General features: G+C 33.6%; 1 long non-coding RNA gene across 2 annotated transcripts in view; it reads left to right on the top strand.

Annotated features, from left to right (window-relative positions):
- The first annotated feature begins 210 nt into the window (after nt 1-210).
- Nucleotides 211-20,015, top strand: part of LOC105750312 — a 78,061-nt gene continuing 58,256 nt past the window's right edge. Inside the window, exon 1 of one of the 2 annotated variants that reach the window (XR_001120940.3) lies at nt 211-461. This is a non-coding gene — a long non-coding RNA (uncharacterized LOC105750312). The remainder of the gene's footprint in view (nt 462-20,015) is intronic. The other variant, XR_004229315.1, reaches the window with a different exon arrangement.

The following is a 20,015-nucleotide window of genomic DNA, read 5'->3' as shown; positions in this document are numbered from 1 at the left end:
CCCACCCACCAGTCTCTGTGAAAGATGACTTCAGTCTCTTTCTTAACTAATTCTGTCACTGTAAAATCCTACAGTCATTCTTCCACACATAAAGGAAAATAAGCTCACTAGGTGGACCTAGATGCTTTCAGTTTTAACTATTAACCAATGGTGAAAAAGGCAGAATGCCTAAGTTATGTCTTTGTGACCAATAGGGTAGCTGCGTGTGTCCCACATGACTGCCTTCCCCTGTCTTTCACATGGGCTGTAATTTAGTTCAATTCAGAACTGCAGATAGTACAGCTTTCACAGAAGCAATGGGATGTCTGAGCACAAGTGGCTGACTTGGGAGTGACTTTATGAAGCACTTTTCTGCCTTCCTCAGGCATAAAAAACTGGAATTCTGCACCTGCATCAGAAAAGGACCAGACTAATTCTGCAATCCAGTAACAAGAAATTCACAAGCTAAGCAGTTTGAAATTGTAAGTATGATTTTTTTTTCATAAAGTGCCCTGATTTAAATAGTTTATATGCCATATGCAAAAAAGTATATGAGACTTTAAAAAAAAAACAAACCTCTACCTGTGATTGTGGATATTGAGAAGAATACAAATTACTAGTAAAATCATTGCTGGCCAGATGTTGTCTGTTTCGGTCTAATAAAGATAAAAGAACAAAAAATAAAAGTCAATCATTCCTTAGGGTAGCTACATGAGGGCTGCACAGAAGAATATAGCTATGTGCCGCTTTGTTCATAAGGAAAACCGAAGGCAGACACATATGTATTTTGTTCTTTTCTATTTGGTCTCTGTATCTAATCAGGTTTGATCTGTCCCCAAGAAAAATAAAAGACAAACTTTGCTGACTCTCTGACAAGGGCACTGTAGACTTTCCAGACATCTGACAGTTATTATAATTAGCAATGAAAGACAGCTAAGGCACTTGGGGGCAAATAGCTCTTAAATTTTGAACAATGGATCCAAGCCAGGGCTGACTTTCTATTTATTTTTTTAACCGCCCTCTCCATTTTTATAGTATTTATAGTTGTGGAAGGGTTTCAAAGCTTATTTTTAAAATAAGAAATAAAATCCAAACAGTTCTACAGGAGTCTGAAATTGGTCAGTGTAATGGTAGACTGGAGAGACAGCTTTAATGTCTCAGATTCCAGCCCTCCATGTATAAAGAATTTTTCCCCCCTGAAATTCCTAATAGGGTGGAGTGGGGGGGGGGGGGAAGGGAAGCTTCTTTACAGAAGATTGCCAGACAGAAAAATAATTTTGGGTTTCTCTTTCATCTTTGCTGGCTAGCAAAAAAGATATGATTAGCATGTAAGTTGCTTTCCATGTAAGATTTATGGACTTCAAATAGAAGCAAAAAAAAAAAAAAAAAAAAAAAAAAAAAAAAAAAAGCACTTGGTTTTAGCCTTAGAAAAGAAAACCTAGCCAAATAGGTAAAAGATGCTGTTCACTTATCCCTTCTACACTCAGATAATGTAATCTATTAGGGTATTTTGCCTTTACTTCTAGAATCATCGAAATCTTTTAAAAGTTGCATGCTAAAAGTCTCCTGGGGGTGCTAGTGAAGGAAGGTGGGGGGTGAAATCAAATCTGTTTTTCGTGGATGCATCAGAGCTTACTCAATAACAAAGCATGGGAAGAAAAGAAGAGTTTGTAAGGGTAAGGTTATTTTGGTGATTTTTTTTTGGAAAAAAAAAATTAACTAATAAAGGAAATTATTGAAGGGCTCCAGACATTCCTAATTATGGCTTAAATAAATCTGCTCCAGCAGAGGCTTGTGTGTTCTAATTGGGGAGAGGAGGGAGGCACTGATACTTTAGGATTAATTTTAAAGCAGGACTTTGTCATGAATTTTCACATAATCTTTTAAAAATACACCATTTAATTTTCTTTGTCTGCCCTCATGTTATCTACACCTCCCCCCACCACCGCCCACTGTGAGCTGAGACACCTGAAGGCTAGACATAATGATCAACAGAGCTCTAGCCCTGTCTGGAGTCCAGCCAGGTTTTTTTTTTTTTTTTTCCTCCCTTCTCTACAATCAAGGAGCCTGCACGCAGCAATGCATGCCAAGCCTATTCCACTGCTATGTGCAGATCAGGGATGGGAGTCTTACACACACTGCGGAAAGATTAAAGACAACAATATCCCCTTTCTCTTACCCTGGGCAGCCTTGATTTTAACCCTTTCATCGCCCCCCCCAACCATATGCCTTTTCCATCGTTCCCCAGGTCCCCAGAGACCCAACAGTCATGCAGCATATCATATACCACCGCCTGATTAATCTGATTTAGAAACCAATTCCCTAATGCCATTCCACATCTGTATTATTTAGTATTATCAATACATTGCTCCACAAGGAATCATTTGCCTATAAAAGCACAGTAAGGATGTTTGGAATGAAGCCTGCAGTAGGAAAGCTGCAAAAAGTCTGAGTTTAATGGATAGACTTCCAAATCTTGCAGAAGATTACGCATAGTTGATAATGCCATTAATGAAAGAATGAAGTGTTCTCTCTCTCTCTCTCTCTCTTTCTCTCTCCTTTCCCCTCCCAACTTCGATTTTTCCCTCTTTCCTCTGTCTTCCCACACTCCATTTCTTTACCATCTCTCTCTCTCCCTTTTCTCCTCCTTCCCTCCTCCCTGAATACTCATGCAGTTACATCAGAAAGAGGTCCAGATTTTCAGGTGATGTCATTACTCCTCCAAATTTGCCTTCATAGGAAGCATTTCCAATCATCGAATGTCCATCAATTGGATGTGTTGTCCATAAGAAGTTCAGGTATTTGTGGGGTTAAACTACAACCACAGGCAAAGCGTATTAGAATCTTGGCCATCTCTTGAAGATGTATCCATATGGCATTATGGTCATGTTTATCACAAAGATAGTCAGGCAGCTTCCCTGATTCTGGAGTGCTTTGTTAATGTAATGGTTGAATGTTCATTTCTACTCTAGAGGTGACTAAATTCAGTGACATAAATAGAAATAAAAGATTTTAAAAAGAATTTTCAGGTTTTCTGAAATAAAAGATATCAAATACAATGGCATTTATTGATTTTATTTTGCTTTTTCTTGCTAAGTAAAATTGTGAAATGCTCTAAAATGTACCCTGTTAAGAGCCATTTCATAGAAGGACAAAAATGTTATGCGAAATGAATTGTAAAGAATGATGATTTCATGTGTTTTACTATCCGCACATATCCTGATTAGATAGAGGGTGAAATAAATTTTTTTTAATGGACTGGTAAATTTCCTTTATTTATTTTCTAGAATTTTTAAAGGAGTTATAATTTACAGTTGCTGTTTACATTCTTCTTTCTTTTGATAATACATATTTTTAAAAGTATAACAATATTATTTTCCTAAAAGTCCACTGAATTTTATTAAGAAATTACAATGCACATACAAATATGCTTATAGAAATACTACATATAATTAGTAGAAAATAGTTCTAAATATTTAATACACATACATATATATGATTTCATTTTTAAAAGTTAGAATGTTATCTCAGAATTTTTTGTTATATTTCAGTTGCAGAAAAGCATATATTGTTATTAGGATTTTCAAAGTATTTGTAAAGTATTCTACATATTAAAGAGATCAATTTTACCAAGTTAATGTGATCTTTAAAAATTAAAACAAATGATTGTTCTCCTGTTGAAAAGGGTTATTCCCTAAGATATAACTTTATCAGAGGATACATTTTGAACTTAGGCACAGAACAGGTAATACAAGTTGGGTGACATTCTAGGTGGGAAGACTCTGAACTAATATGTAACTTTTTGGACAAGCACTTAGGCCTCAATTTGTAATCTCTCCATGGGTAGTTCTTCTAAAAAAGCCTCAAAGTTCTGCCTGTGAGAGCTGCAGAACTCATTTGGATTATTAAAGAAAGAAAAATGAATAAACAGTAGGATTGAACTTTCAGCTACTTTGTGACAACAGCACACAGAACCACTCAGTGGGGGTACAGGTTACTAAAAGGCATCTTTCAAAGAAATGAAGATAATGGCCTTGATTGAAATAATCAGACTACGTAACTCCTATTGAAGAACAAATAGTTTTCAGTGCATTATTGAGAAAGAACAAGTTATGAGAGTACAGTTTGCTCTTACACAATGCTAATGTTTCATAGGAAATGGCAGACTACACATGACTGAATGGATAAATGCACCAATGCTTTGTAACATTGGGGATAACTAAAAATGCATATGCTTAATGTTATATTAGAATGCATTTTTCCTTGACCATCATTTTCTGCATCTTCCTTACAGTAAAACTGCTATCCTCTAAAAATAAATGTAAATTTTGCAGATGATGGTTTTTTAAAATAGACAAAGAAGTTTATTTATTTATTTATTTATCTTTGGTATGTGATAGGATAACCAGACTTTAAGATGGGTTTTGGCATGTGATAGGATAACCAGACTTTAAGATGGATTTTATGGTTTGAATTTCTATATATCAGCTGAACAAGACTTGGATAAAGAAATCAACTTATACTTAGAGCAGCACATATAAACAGTTGCCTAGAAAAATATTTTGATCATTGTGTATTTATTATATATCATGCGTCATCTAAAATATTAATTTTGAATTATATAGGGACACCTCTAATTATTGCATTTGCTAAAAATATTCTCTGAATCCAAGTTTTCTTTTTATTGCCTCATCCCCCAAACTCTCACTATGTGGTTTATAAAAAGTAATTTAGCACTTATGTATAGACTTGGATTTTTTTCCCCTCAGAATACTCCTTTGAACTATAAACAATATTGCCTTGTGTGTAAATACTGGGAACATCAAGAGAGTGATGAAACTTTTTTTCCCCTAACATTTTCCTCTTTAAGTATAAATTCAGATTTTCATGGAATGGAAACAGTTTGAAATTCTTTGCACAACTTTCAGCAGATCGGTTGCTCTGTTGATACGTTCATGGAGCAAAAGTGCTCTGAGAATGATTGAAAGTTTTAGGGCCAGAACCTCAGTGAAGCTAAGAGAGGCACTGGGATCAAATGGACTCATGCATCACAGATAGGAAATGGACTTTGCCATGCGTTTTTCTAGATTTTTTTTTTTAAAGCACACATATTTGGGTTATTTACTACAAACAGATGTGGGGTTCATTTTTCAGTATCATCATTCCCAACATCAAAACTACAAGAAAATGTAAATGAATTTCTGCATGGTATAGCTAGACCAGATGGCCACGTGCTCTTTTCTTATTTAGATGAGACTTTTCCTTTCAATAACATCTTTCTTCCTGACCTGCTTAAAAATTCCAGCGAATGAAATCAGCACAGGATTTTCAATTCTAATTGACCATGTGCAGAGGAAGGGCCAGTAGAGAAATCAGTAGGGCCATTGTGAGGTTGCCTGCATCAATCTTGCCTTTGTGTTTTGCCTTTACTAGCCAGAGCCAAAATAATTAAGAATATTTAATTTATATTAGTTTTGCTATGACTACAAAACTAGCTAATTCCTAATGTAAATCACTTGAGTCACTGCTTCTGCCCTTTCAACACCAGTAATCAGGAGATGGTTCTCATGCATGTACACACAGTCTCTCTCAGCCATCTGGACAAACAGGTTCTGAGTTAATTCTCTGAAACAAAAAGGAGAAGAAAAAGAAAATTTGTCATATTGGTTGAGATAGTCTGTGAATATATTAAAATGTGATGAATTTCCTGAAGTCACCCAGAAATGATTGCAGGAAGTTATAGGAAGGGGTCAATTTGCATGTATGTGTGCACACATACATAGTTTAATTTGGAAGGGAGAAAGAAATCTGCTTAACTAAAATGCTGACTCCAGAAGCTTATTCCGTCCAGGGAAAAGCTTGGGCTATAGCTTCTTCATGATGTTATTACCCAGGCATTTGGAATTAGCCTTAGCAAGTAATAGCATGGTATGCAAGAATGGTGTTCTCATTTAATAAGGCTTAACAGAGTTCACTTATGTATTCTTAGTTTGAACATCTATGAAGTACATCAAAAAGACAGAAAATGTCATGATTAGAAGTTACTGACTTATGCCTATTGTTTAAGTGAATTAGTTACATTAAAAATGCTATACATCAAAAAATAGTTGTTTGTTTTATACTTCTGGGTAGTTATTTACTCAGCTGTGCTGATCTTGGTCACTCCTAAAAAGGGACTATAACATAACTTTCCAACTTTTAAAAAAGTGAGAATGGGCTTAAGTGGAAATTTAGATTACTCTCCAGGTAACTACATTACTTGGACTTGGGCCAATATCAAACCTGAGAAATACACTGAGTTAGAAAAAGCCTTAGGGATAAAAAAAAATGGTAACAGGAGTCTAGGCTTTGGAACAATAGGATAAGAAAGATTTATATCTCAACTTCAATATATTTTATTAGTATATATGATCAAATATTTTGAGAAAAAATGACTGATCTATGTTTTTGAGATTTTCATCTGTTAATTTCCTATGGATGTAAAATCATAATTTTAGGTTAAGAACATTGAAGGAGGGGGAAAATGTATTTTTTTAAAGTTCTAGCTGCTATTGAACAGATCTTAATGTAGATATCCAACACTGCTCTCTTAAATTTGGGGGAACTTTATTTTCAAGCCATCTTGAGAATATATAACTTTTTTGTTAAAAATTTCTCATCTGTATACCCTTATGTACAAGAATGTGTTACATTTTCACTTTGTTAACTGTTAAAATAATGATAAAAGTAGCACTGAAAAGTTTATCATAAAAAGTAAATTGTAACAGAAACAGGAAAGTAGTCTCAGGCAATGTGGAATCATGAAATGGACCGTACATCTGGAATCAGAAAATTTGGATTTGATGTGGTCATACCATTTACTCCCAATGGGACCTCAGGCAGGGCATTTATTAAGTCTGGATCTTAGTCTGGCTATTTGTAAAAAGAAGGACATTGGTCTAGAATTGCTCTCTAAATTATTGTTGTGGGGTTTTTTCCCACCTCTAAATCTCAGGATTCCATGATCTTAAAGCTTCCTATATGATTCTAAACACAGATACTTTTTTTTAAGCACCATCTTCTGGAGTGATATAGAAGTTGCAACCATATCTATTGCTTTCTGAGTACATATATGATGTTATGCTACATAAAACAAGACATAGGTCCTGTTTCCATAATGCCTTTTTCATTTACTTGTATTACCATGAAACAGAAGATACTATAGCCATATTTCTATTGTCAAATCATGAGTAAGAGCAAAATTCATTTGGAAAAAAAAATCTCATTTGACTGGTTTTTATTTTGTTTTTGTTTTGTTTTTGTTTTTACTCCTAGAATGAACAAAATTACTATGGGTCTTTAGGCCAGAAATCAGTCAAAGGGTGAGAAAAGGAAGTAAGTAGAATGTATAATCTCTATTATTGATGGAGTCTTTCTCTATCTCATTTTTGCTGTCCATGAACCAGATTGTACAATTATTCAATGTCTAATAGCATTGGATAAAATTATTAAAATATGTTTTGCATCATAATTTGTATCAATAATAATGTTTAAGTTTTAATGTGGTAAAAGAACCATAAGCTGTATTCTTTTCTTTTCTTTTGTTCCTGTAATTGTTATTTACTTTTGATCACCCCTATTCAAGTAATATCATGGAGAATCCCAGTGGAGAATGACACCTGATACTTATTTATATGTGTGTGAGGGAGAGATTTTTGCATTTTACCTATGGTTATTGGAATTAATATATCAGGATATATACATGTATCATATCTATATATATGTGATATAATAAGACCATAAATATAGAGCCAGAAGAGATCTCAGGGATCATTTAATCCAAAACTCTCATTTTATGGGTAAAGAAATTGTGATCCAGCTCAGTTAAATAATTTGCTTAATTTTATATTGGAGATTTGAACCAGTTAGTGCTTCTCCCTAGTCCCAGGAAAAGCTCTAGCTTTTTGTTCAGTCATTATAATTATACTATATTTGTCTAGGAAACCATTTAGCTTTCTATTTTGGGGGACTATACTCAACATTTTGGGGCAAAGACATGAGGGAGAAAGACTTCTTTACCTCCTCAGAGAAATTCATTTTTATCCACTTCCAAATGCCTAATTCATAATCCATTACATAGTTCCTGATGATCCCATACATAAAAGATTTCCCAACATTGTCTTAATTCTAACTTTCTCCACTTAGAATTTTAATATGCCCTTAATGGCTCTTATGGTTCAGCCTCAAAACTTCATAATGATTTTGAGGAAATGTGGCTGCCTGGGACTTAGGGAAGGGTTAGTAAATGCTATAACTATCTTTGATGTCTTGAAATTCTCAATCCTTCATACTAAAGAAGAAAAATCACATTGTAATGAAATGACTGGCCAAAGTCCTCAGCTGCTGCTTTAATATTTTCTTCTCTGTATTATTTCCACATTAAGATATCTGATCAGTTCTCTCTTTTTCTGGATTTGAGAGAGTTTGCAACTTTCTTGAAGGGAGGTAACTGGTTTTACTTAAAAGGTCTTCTGTTAGTGCTCCTGCTGGACTAAAGTAAACAGAATCTTGCTTATATCAACAAAGAATTTAAGTAAACCAGTGAGTGACAATGTCAATAAGAATTTGAAAGCAAGTTTTGTATTGGATAGTCTTAAATTCTAATTATCTGTCCAAGATAGATATGTTTTTTCTTAAGGTGTAAGCCATGGAATTCTCTGAAAACCTCTCTTGCTTTAAAACTATCTTTAATGAAGACATCAATTGAAGTGTGTTTGTGTGTGTGTTTGTGTGTGTGTGTGTGTGTGTGTGTGTGTGTGAGTATATGTAATACTAAAGAGTGACACCTTTAATATTTCTTTAACTTAATTTTCTTTGCAATGGAATGATAAACAGAGTGTAGATAGTTATAAATAAATGAAGCAAACTCTGGGTAGATTTATTTTCTCTCAAGTTAATTGATTTCTCCCACTGTTATTAATTGTATATACTGGAGACAAAAATACAAATGCTCAGGCTTCAGAAAGTACATTGTATAAATGCCAGATGGAGAAATCTTGGTTCAGAGAGACAGATGACTTCTCCAATGTCACACAGTTAGTTAGGTTGAAGATCTGAGTTAGAACTCTTTTAAAACTACTCCATCAGTTCACACACATGTACATGCACACACATATACACACATACATACATAAACATATATAGAGAGATGTATAAGTGTATAGCTATAATCCAGTTATGGATATTTATTTGTATGAATCAGTGAAGTAATCTTACAAATATTGATTGCTGTTTTTCAATCCAGAATTCTCCCAAGATATCATTAATAGCACATTGAGATTTCATTGAAATAAATTGATCATTTTCAGCCAATAAATATGCAGACTATATAAAGGGAGGAGTTTAAAATGTGAGTGATGACAGTGACAAGGAGGGGGGGGGGAAATTCCCTTTTGGTTGGTCAAAATATAGATATAGAGGGGTTAATTTTCAAATCTCAAAGTTAAGTGGAAAGAATGAAAGGGATTTTTTTTTTGCTTTTTTTTTTTTTAATGAAAACTAAGCTGCTGGTGATTTGGTTGTATTTATGGATTACTACATTTTGAAAAGAAGAAAACCAGAGTTGTAAGATGACACTGCAGGGCATGTCTGGACTTTTCAACTGAGTCTAAAGTCTGTTTAGTCAATGCCTTAATGCTTAGTTTTGACCTTTGCCCTCTTCACTCCTCTCTGGTCCAGGTGCAACATTTTTGCAAATACTTTACCATTATTGGAAACTTTGTACAGTTTCCGCACTTTTAAATAAAGTTTTCAGAGCAAAAATAATCTGCCATATAGATCTGTTTAAAGAATTTAAGAATTTGTATCAGCTTGTACATATCATTTCATAATTAATAAACAGTTTGTGTACCTCTGCTTAAAACAATTATGAGAAATAACTACCCAGATGTGAAAGTTTAATTTAAATTGGCAAGAAAGTTCCCAGTTTGGGGGAATTTTAGCAACAAGATACATGTTAACACTAAAGAGTGATACATTTAGTAGTTCTTTAACTTAATTTTCTTTGCCATGAAAGGATAGAAATGAGTGCTTGTTGCTATAAAAATGAAACATAAACTTTGAATGTGTTTTTTTTTTCCTCCTCAAATAAATTGATTTCTTCCATTGTTAATTGCACACCTTGGAAACAAAAATACAAATATCCAGAGGCAAAGAATTCATTTAAAGAAACTTCAGAGAACATATTATATAAATGGCACATGAAAAAATCTCATCCCTGAGAGGATGGATGATTTCTCCAGGGTCACATATTTAGGATGAGAAGGTAGATTATTACTCAGATTTTTAATACTCTTCTGTCAGTATTATCTCCACTGTATTTGAAGTATATATCTCCTGTTCTGAAATCTAGAAAAGCCATGAGTAACTTTAGTTAAACAGCATTCATCTGTGTATATGAATATGTTGTAGGCAAATGTACAAGAACAAGATAACTAGTTACAAATAAAAGCATTCTAACAGAAATAACTTTAATTTGAACAAAATTTACTCAGATGAACTCTCCAAGGAATACAAAGAAAGACTGAAAAAAATATCCACAAGGATGTGTTTATACATTATCAGTATGTCCAAATGAAAAGTGAAAACTTTAGTCATTCCAGATGTTTTGTCTACATGATATAAAGCATAGTTATTTGCACATTTTCATGTAGAACTTTTTTCAGTCTTGCCCTGAATGTTTGCTTTTTTGTAAACTTAGCTCAACTATCCTAAATTACGTAAATATTGAACACATATTTGATTTACAGAAGAAATGACACAAGCCATTCCTAACTTTTGAAGACGTTAGGCTTTTAATTATATACACACATGCGGCATATACACATGGCAGTGCACACACACATGCATGCATACATGCATGCAGACATACATAATCACATACACATACATACATATAAGTTACACCTAATCCTTTTTTTAAATGAAAAGAAAGAATAAAAATTTAAAAATAAGGTATTTCCTGAAATGCCAAGTGTAAAAATCATTGATTTAATTTTTCTTAAATTCTGTCTAAAATATTCATGGGAATTACCTTACTGAAAACATTTATGTTGCCAAATTCAGAAGTTATCATCGGTGTAGTCAATTTTGGCTTGATTTTCATTCATCAAGAATTAACTCCAAGCTAATGAGATAGGAAGCCTTTAGAATGAAGTTATTCTTCAGGGTTTGCAGCAAAAAGGAAACTCATGAAGAATTCCATTTTATTCAGAAATAAAACTGGGGTGAGCTTTGTTCAAACCATTCAGATGAGTTCAGATGAGGCATTTGAAGCATTAGCAATTCATATTTTAATTCCCTCCTTGATCACCTTCTCCCTGTCTCCAATTACCCTTCCCTATCCATACTATGCAAGAGCCTGTTGTAGGAACAGGATGAAAATGGTTTCATTGATATTAGCTTTCAGGTACAACAGAGATCTCACTTTTCAAATGTAGACTACACACATTCATGCACATACACATATGTCCCACATTGCACACTAATTTAAAATATAGTATTTTGCTTACATGAAACAGTGGTTCTCAAAGCATGGTCTAGAGAATCCTGGGGATCTCTGAAATCCTTTTAGAGGGTCTACAAATTCAAAAATAGTTTTTATTTCCAATATGGTAAATGTCTATAAATATAATCTAGATAAACAAAAACTCTTTGGAGAGATCCTCAATAATTTTTAATATGATAAAGATACTGAAAACAAAAGTTTGAGAACCACTGTGAGTCTAACCACTCTAAACAGGGATGAAAATTGCCCGCAGTTGAAACCACAAACCAATATAAGGAATAGTTGAGGTTAGGCCATCAATTCACATGCTAAAATTTGGACCGAGTATGATACTGGTTTCCTTAAGTATTAGGGAAATATGTATTCCTGAAAAGTTGTTTAAGAAGCAGTTTCCTATGTTGAATGGTATTTCTCCACTGTCTCACACTAAGCTATTGGGGCAGGAGAGAAGCCCATCTGGACCTCCTTAATCTTGTTGTTGCTGCTATGGAATCATAGTAGTCAGCAGGGTAAGTAAGCTTCAGTAAAATAAAATGTCATAAGGAGTACACTGGTCTTGTGGTAATTTAATATTCCTCAGGAAAGAACTTCAGAATTACTTGAAGGTGAGTTTAATGCAATGTATTTCCTCTACTCCAATTTCTGCCCTTCTCTCACCTCCCCCATCTCATGTAATTAATCTGATTGTTGTATGTCAGAGGATATTTCCTCTCAGTTTTAAATCAAAATCTAGATCTGATTGCCTGGAGGTAGGAATGGGCAATTGGATTACCTATGGTAAAATATTTGAGATCATTATCCACTGAAAACATTTTCAACTGACTTCTGAACTATGTGTTCATTCAAGATTGGAAAATTAGTATTTACTCCAGGCAAACCTTTTTGACCAACATAGACTAAACAGAAGACAAAAATATGAAAACAATCTGAGTCATTAGGAAACCTGAGAAATCTGCCTCATTATTCTTTTCACTGTGTCTGTAGTCTATACATAAAAACTAACCCAATAATTTTGACTAAAACCTCTTTTTATTTCATATTTTTTTAAAAAAAAAAGTTTGAACAGTTTCAAAAAAGGTCACTGGAAAATGATTGGGGACATTTTTTTTTTTTCTTTTTAAGGGCAATAAAGTAATCAAGGTTGTAAATGTAAACATAATGTTAACTAGATTTCCTTCCTTCCTTCCTTCCTTCCTTCCTTCCTTCCTTCCTTCCTTCCTTCCTTTCTTCCTTCTTTCTCTCTCCCTCTTCCTCTCTCTCCCTCCTTTTCTCTTTCTCTCTCTCTCTCTCTCTCTCTCTCTCTTTCTTTCTTTTTTCTTTCTCTGTCTCTCTCTTCCCTTTTCCTCTTTCTTTTTTTCTCTTTCCATCTTTTTCCTTCTTTCCTTCTCTCTTTCCTTCTCTTTTTCCTTCTTTCCTTCTCTCTCTCTTTATTTCTTTCTCTGACTTTCTCTTCCCTTTTCCTCTTTCCATCTCTTTTCCCTTCTTTCCCTCTCTTTCCATCTCTTTTTCTTTCTTTCCTTCTCTCTTTCCATCTTTTTCCTTCTTTCCTTCTCTCTCTTCTTTCTTTCTTTCTCTCTCTCTCTTTCTTTCTTTCATTCTTTCTTTCTTTTTTTCTTTCTTTCTTTCTTTTCACAACTAAGGGCCCCATAGTACAAAGACAGTTGTGAACTAAAGACACTGTAAGGTTGCTGTTAAAGGGTTATCCATTCTGGCCTCCGTGGTCAGTAAGATACCATCTGGGGCACATTAGCTGCTGTTAAAGTTCTAAACTCAGCAGTTATTTATATAAAGTTCTTTTTATTGATTGATCTCAAAAAGCACTTACAGAGTTTTGATTGTCTCAGAGGGCAAATCTTTGTTTGGTGCCAGGATTTACAATGTACCTGAGAAAAATTCTTTGCCATTGAACATTTTTCAAGACTTCAGTACCAAGCAAGGTATTGGGCATATTCCATGTTCTTTCTCTTTCTAATCTATTTCTTGATACCTGCCAGAGCACTTCTTTTATCCTTAAAAATCCTAGCATTCTTTTAAGTAATATTGCTGCCATGACTTTCATTTATTGATTTTTTCTTACTCTGGATTCTAATCCATTCATTATCCATCCTGTGGCTTTATTTTTGATTAGGGAAGCATGACATCATACATAGATGAGACTTTGGAATTAGAATCAAGAAACCTGAGTACCATTCTTAGTATTTCTATAAGCTGGTTCTGTGGTTTGAGACAACTAACTTCTCTAAGCCTTAATTTCTTATCTGTAAAACTAAGGTGGAGAATTTGCATGACATCCTGGAGTGAGAGAGCTAATCCTGGAGTCAAAAAGTCCTGGATTTAAGGTTTACTCCAATACATGCTATATTGGCTCTGTGCCTCTTGGGTAATTCACTCAATGGTTTAATGCAGATCATTCTCTAAAGCTGACTTGCAGGGGTGTGCATTGGTAGAGGGAATTTATTCCCCAAGAGTTCCCTATACAACTGGAATTGCAGGTTTAGACCAAATCTTTCCCAACTCCTCAAAAAACAAAAACAAAAACAAAACAAAGAAGAAACCCAGGAATATGAATTTAATGATCTCTGAAGTCTATCTCTCCCAGATTTCTGAGTCAGAGGGGAGGTAAACTATTACAAAGTTATGGAATTCTGAACATTTTTAATGACAGGAACTTCATACATAAGAGGTATTATTTCATTGTTGCATTTCTATCTCTCTCTTTTTAAAATCACATTCACAGTTAAATTGTTTTTTTTTAGCACTTTTGCTCTGTTTCTTTGAATTCTTTTGATCTTCCCCCCAATTTTTTTTTGCTTGCTTTTTCTTTTTTCATAGTCTAGATTAGGTGTATAATTTAGAGAACAATAGAGTATAAGGAATCTTATAGTCTAGGGAGAGCTAATGGCAGTAATAACACTTGGAATCTGTGCTTTAAGGTTTTCAAAGCAGCAACTACTTGATTACATTTGATCCTTACAACATTCCTACTAGGTGAGTATTAGAGGGATTTTTCCTGTTTGTTTTACAAATGGGCAAACTGAGGCTTAGAAAGGCTAAATCACTTGTTCACAGTTATACCACTAATTAATATCAAAGGGATGTTCCACCTCATATCTCCTGCATTGTACTTTCCATCATAGCAGATTATCTTTAATCCCAAGAAACATCATAATGATGAATTCTGTACTGTATCTTTGAGTTCAGTTCTTCTCGCCTAGAAAAGTTGGGTCATGGTGTACCTTCAATGGTCCTGAGCCATTCATTAAAAATAACTAAAGAGGAAAACAATGAATAATTCCATCTCTAAGTCAGAACCATAGCAATGTAATGTGACTATGGGGATTTTCCACTAGCTGGGGTGGTCAGTGAAACTTTGAGTAACCAAATGGAAGTCATTCAAAATCAACCTGAGGTTTATCATAGTTTGTTCTAAAAAATAATTGTCCAGAGGTATGTGAAACTGGTCAGATTCATCTCAATAACAGAATGATTATGTAGAATGGTAACATTTTACAGGCTTGGAAACAGATTAAAATAAACAACAAAATTTTCATTTGGGTATAACTCTAGACACTGGAAATGTTGAATTTATATTATATATATATATATACATATATATATATATATATATATATATATATATATTCTTCATGAAAGATCAAAAATGTGGTATAAAGTTATATATCATGCACTTAGGTATATTGTTTACTCAATTAATTGCATGTAGTTAAAGACAAAGTTAAATAAAAACAAACAACATTGATAGCTTCCTAGGATCATAGATTGGAAGCCAAAGGGGACTTGTGATTAGGAGAATTATGGAGAATCAGAAGAATAATAAAGGATCAGAGTAGTAGAACTTTTTTGCAAATAGAAATTTTAAAAAATCAGAGGATTGGATTGGGCATTTAAAAAATTAACATGATAAACTCAAAAATGATCACAATTGGATATTTTTAATCAGATAGTGATTAGTATTGGAATTTATATATATATATTAGATCTTTACTAGTAAATTTGAGGCACATTAATTGGAAATTTATCCTTAGATAGCCATTTGTGCTTCATAGAAGTATTTAAATGTATTTAATATCTTTAAAGTATTAAATGTATTTAAACTGTAGTGAATTTTTTTAACAAAAGGTTTACTTTAGGGAAAACTAAGAAACAATAGGAGGCAAAATGGCAATTAGAATGTTAAAAAAAAGAGAGAGGAAAAGACTAGAGTAGAATATTTCTCTGCTGTACAACTCAAAATATGTTGTTTTGCTTTTGTTTTTTTCCATTTGAAATTCAAAAGATTACTAGTTTGTTACAATTAGTATCCTGTTTTTGAAAGAATGATAATCTAGTTTGTGAGGAAATCATTGAACTGGAAAGGACCTTTGAAATTATCTTATTCATGCCTCTTATTATATAGATGAGGAAACTGAGGCCTAGATAGATTAAGTGGCCTAGTTAGGAGTAGAATCTAGATTTCCTTGAATCCTAGTACAATGCATATGCTTTTTTCCCAGAAATTTTGAGAAATATCTTCCCCTCATTACACATACTTTGATCATTTTACTGTTTAGTTTAGATCTAAATAAATATGAAATTATAAATTAACACATTTTTTGTTAAATTTAAGTTGTACAAGTAAAAGATTTTCTGATGAAGGAAGGTTAACTTTATTAAAGCAATTTTTGCATATTTTTAGTCAACAGAATCCTCATCCTGAATTTTCTCCTAACAGGATAACTATACAAATTACTTTACATTTTTTCATGCCATTTTTTTTTTAATGTGTAAAAGAAGGTTGACTGTTTCTTAGACAAGATTATTATGTACAGCAATAGCAATGATGGATGCAAAATTGGTCATGGATGTAAAAATTGGTTTGCGTATAAATACAAGCAGTAATAATTTGGTGAGGGATTACCTCTGAACCCCCCCCCCCCCGTAATTTACATAGACAACCAAGGGGTGAATTTGTAAGCCAAACCTCTGTAACAAATACAATAACACTGAACATATCAATCCAAATGGGCATTTACAGTTTCTGGCATATTTGTTTGAGCATGAGAAGATTCTTTTAAAATTCACTCTAACAGTGTTTGACTACATTCATGCAGAAGCTAGATCATTGCACCTGTAGTCAGAAAGATTTGAATTCAAATTTGACTCATATACTTCCTAGTTGTGTGACCTTGGTCAAGTCACTTAATCTCTGTCTTTTTAGTTTCTTCATCTAAAAATTAATGCCACCATAATATTCAAGCTGTCTTTTTTTGGCAACTTAAGGCTTATCTACGCTAGCTTTACTACTAGTAGTATTCATGAAATAATAGAAATAATTCAGATAAAGGCCTCCAGTATATTAAAACATGGAGGGTTTATAAAGGAGTAGGTAAGAATTACACAGGATGAAAAGGCATGAAGCTTAATAGCATATGATGATGTCACAGATATGTTTCATGTGTTTATTCCTTCTTTCATTCTTTTCAATAGAATTTTAGGAAAATGGGCCATTTTGAAAAAAAATGGGTGTTTTGTGGGTTTTTTTTTTTTTTGGTTGTTTTTATTTAGAGCTGGAATTTCATAGATATGTGGAAACTCCTATAATGTGAGAGACCTTCTCCACCACTGCTATAAACAAGAGATGTTGTGGGTTCTCAGGGATTTTCCATGTTGACACAAGCAGTATGCATCAGAGGCAAAATTTGAACCCAAATTTTCTTTATTCCATGCCTAATTTTTTACCCCTTAGATTATGCTGCCTCACTTAAAATTTAAATAATTCCAATTGGGGCAGCTAGGTGGCATAATGGATAGAGCACCAACCCTGAAGTCAGAAAGACCTGAATTCAAATGTGACCTCAGACACTTAACACTTTCTAGCTGTGTGAACCTGGGCAAGTCACTTAACCCCAATTACCTCAACATCAACAAAAAAATTCCAATCCAAAATTAACCCCAAAATTAAGACATATTTTTTTCTATGAGAGATAGTCCTAATTTTATCTATCTAATTAAAATAATTTAATGATTCTTAAAATTATAAAGTATTTAATGGAAGCATTTTAGTAAATGTAACATGCTATTTCATATTCTTTGCAATAGAGCAAAAATCTCTCTTAAGACTTTGCTGTCTTGGACCTTATCTAAAGAGGTTTAGTTATTGAAATGTGAAAAATCTTTAAAAGATTGTATCTTCGCACAGACTCTATAAAGAATGTTATAGAAAAGCTCTGGAACTGGCAAAATACTTCCCATGTTTAAGATACTGTGTAATAATGTCCATTCATATGTTCCATAAAATAGTTAGCATGGGGGGAAGGGGAATATGGACAAAGACAACCAATTCTGGGAACATATGCTGAGAAATGAAAATAGAAAATATTAATACTGTTTGGTTCAAAACTGGGAAATTGGGAAAAAATGATAAGTACTATAGTTCTTTAAGCATTAATCACTTGGTTTCTCTAAATGTGAAATTGTGACTCAGATAACTTCTCTACAGCACGGGGAAAAGTGTATTTTTGTTTGAAAATATTTAGGGCCATTGATGTAACTCTCAAAGGAAGGTTAGAAGTCATGTAGTCTACCCTCATCTAATCCAAACCTCCATTCATTTTTACAAAGAAGAAATTGAAGTCCAGAAAGTTCAAGTGACTTGATCACAATCACATTTTTTGTAAGATAGAGGAAAGATTTTCATTCTGGTCCTTGACTCCTAAAATATCCCTGTGGTCTGGGATCCTATCTAAATAGAAGCGAATCTCAGACATTGATTTTATGTCAGGAAATAAGATACATTGCAGAATATCATGCTACAAAGAAGCGATGGAGCATATTTCATCATTGGAAGCATCAAGTTATTTCTAAAATGAATCCATCCTCTTGGGGAGACCTCTAAAGCGTTAAGTTGTTTCAATTTTTAAGTATATGTATCTAGTGGCCCTGTTCATTTCTAACCCACCAAGATAAAATTTAATTCGTGAATCCAAAACCTACAAAAAGAATCACCTGTGACCATAAAATAGAGATACATTGCCATGACAAATGCTAAGAAATTTAGCAATTTAAAATTTCCTGTATATTATTCAGATCTTGAATGAGCCACACTTTTTATTTAGCTGTAGAACAAAATACTCCAGTATTCTTGTGGATACCATTAAATTCCTATTGCCTAAAGAAATAAAGGGCTTCTTGATGTAATAGATAGTTTGAAATCCTTCCTCAATTTTCTTATGGGTTCTCATGGCAGTGGGGATAAAAAGGAAAAAAAATCAATGCAAAAGATTCTATAAAGAATTGATAGGCTAGAATACACTTCCAATTCAATCCTTCAGCATTTTCTTTTCTTTTTAGATTTCCTACATCTAGAATTATCAGCTATCTATCACCTTCTTCATCCTTTCTCAAGAAGTTCAGAATTCAGTTTCTGACTAAAAATCTTCCTCCCTCGTCCTTCTACTTCTAGACTTGAGGATTTCAACATATATGTTGCTGCTGCTCCTTATTACCCTGGCTTCCGAGTTCATGCCCATGACTTATATATTTTCATTCTATCTTAGAGATGGTCATACCTTTGATTCAATCTTCACCCAGTAATGAGCTACATAATAGTTAAAAATTCTGAAATGTTTTTCTGACCATAACCTCTTGTTCTTTTCTCACTTTCCATGCCTCCCTCCAATTAAAACTATTCTTCATCCTCAACATGATCCATTACTTGATTCTTTTCAACTATTTTCAACTCCTCTGCTTTGCCTTCACTTCCTTTTCTTCTGTGTTGGCCAATGGAGTTAACTGATCCCAAGCTAAATAGCATTTAAATCCCTTGTTTTTTCTTCCCATCAACGTTCATGCCTTACCAAATCCCAAATTTGGGTTATCTCCTATACACATCCTTTACTCCTATATTTTGCTTGATTGGTGCTGGAGAAAAATCTTAACTAACTTGATCTATTATACACTTTTGTTTTAGAATCCCAGATGAGCACTAGCTGACATAAGACAACCCTTTTGGTCTGACTCTAGCATAACTGACTCTATCATAATTCTTACAAAGACTGTCCCAAAGTTTTTCCACTCTTGAATTTCATTCAACAAAGTACTTCATGGCATACTTTCCCAAGAAAATAAAATCCCTTCACCTTCACCTTCCTCTTTCCTTCTTTGCATCTACAGTTATAACCAATATTTATATAGTACTTAACACTTTACAAACAACTCATTTGACATTCACAATAATTTTGGAAGGAAGATTGTAGAAGAAATTGAGATTTATGCGTTAAGTCAGTATCACAAGGTCAGATAGATATCAAGTGTCTTAATCAGAATTTGAACTCAGATCTTCCTAAATCCAGATCTAGAACTCTATCTGTTGCACTAATTGCACATTAAAACTCCTTGATACCATTCCTCATTCTCTCCTCATTTACTCTAGTCTCAGATAAAGAGGTAGCCAAAACTATCCCTTTCAAGTGTTTCCCTTCCTCTAATTTCC

This window comes from Sarcophilus harrisii, chromosome 4 (genome assembly GCF_902635505.1).
Source record: "Sarcophilus harrisii chromosome 4, mSarHar1.11, whole genome shotgun sequence".
NCBI classification, from domain to species: domain Eukaryota; kingdom Metazoa; phylum Chordata; class Mammalia; order Dasyuromorphia; family Dasyuridae; genus Sarcophilus; species Sarcophilus harrisii.
The sequence above is the reverse complement of the archived record's forward strand: the minus strand, read 5'-3'. Positions and strand labels throughout refer to the sequence as shown.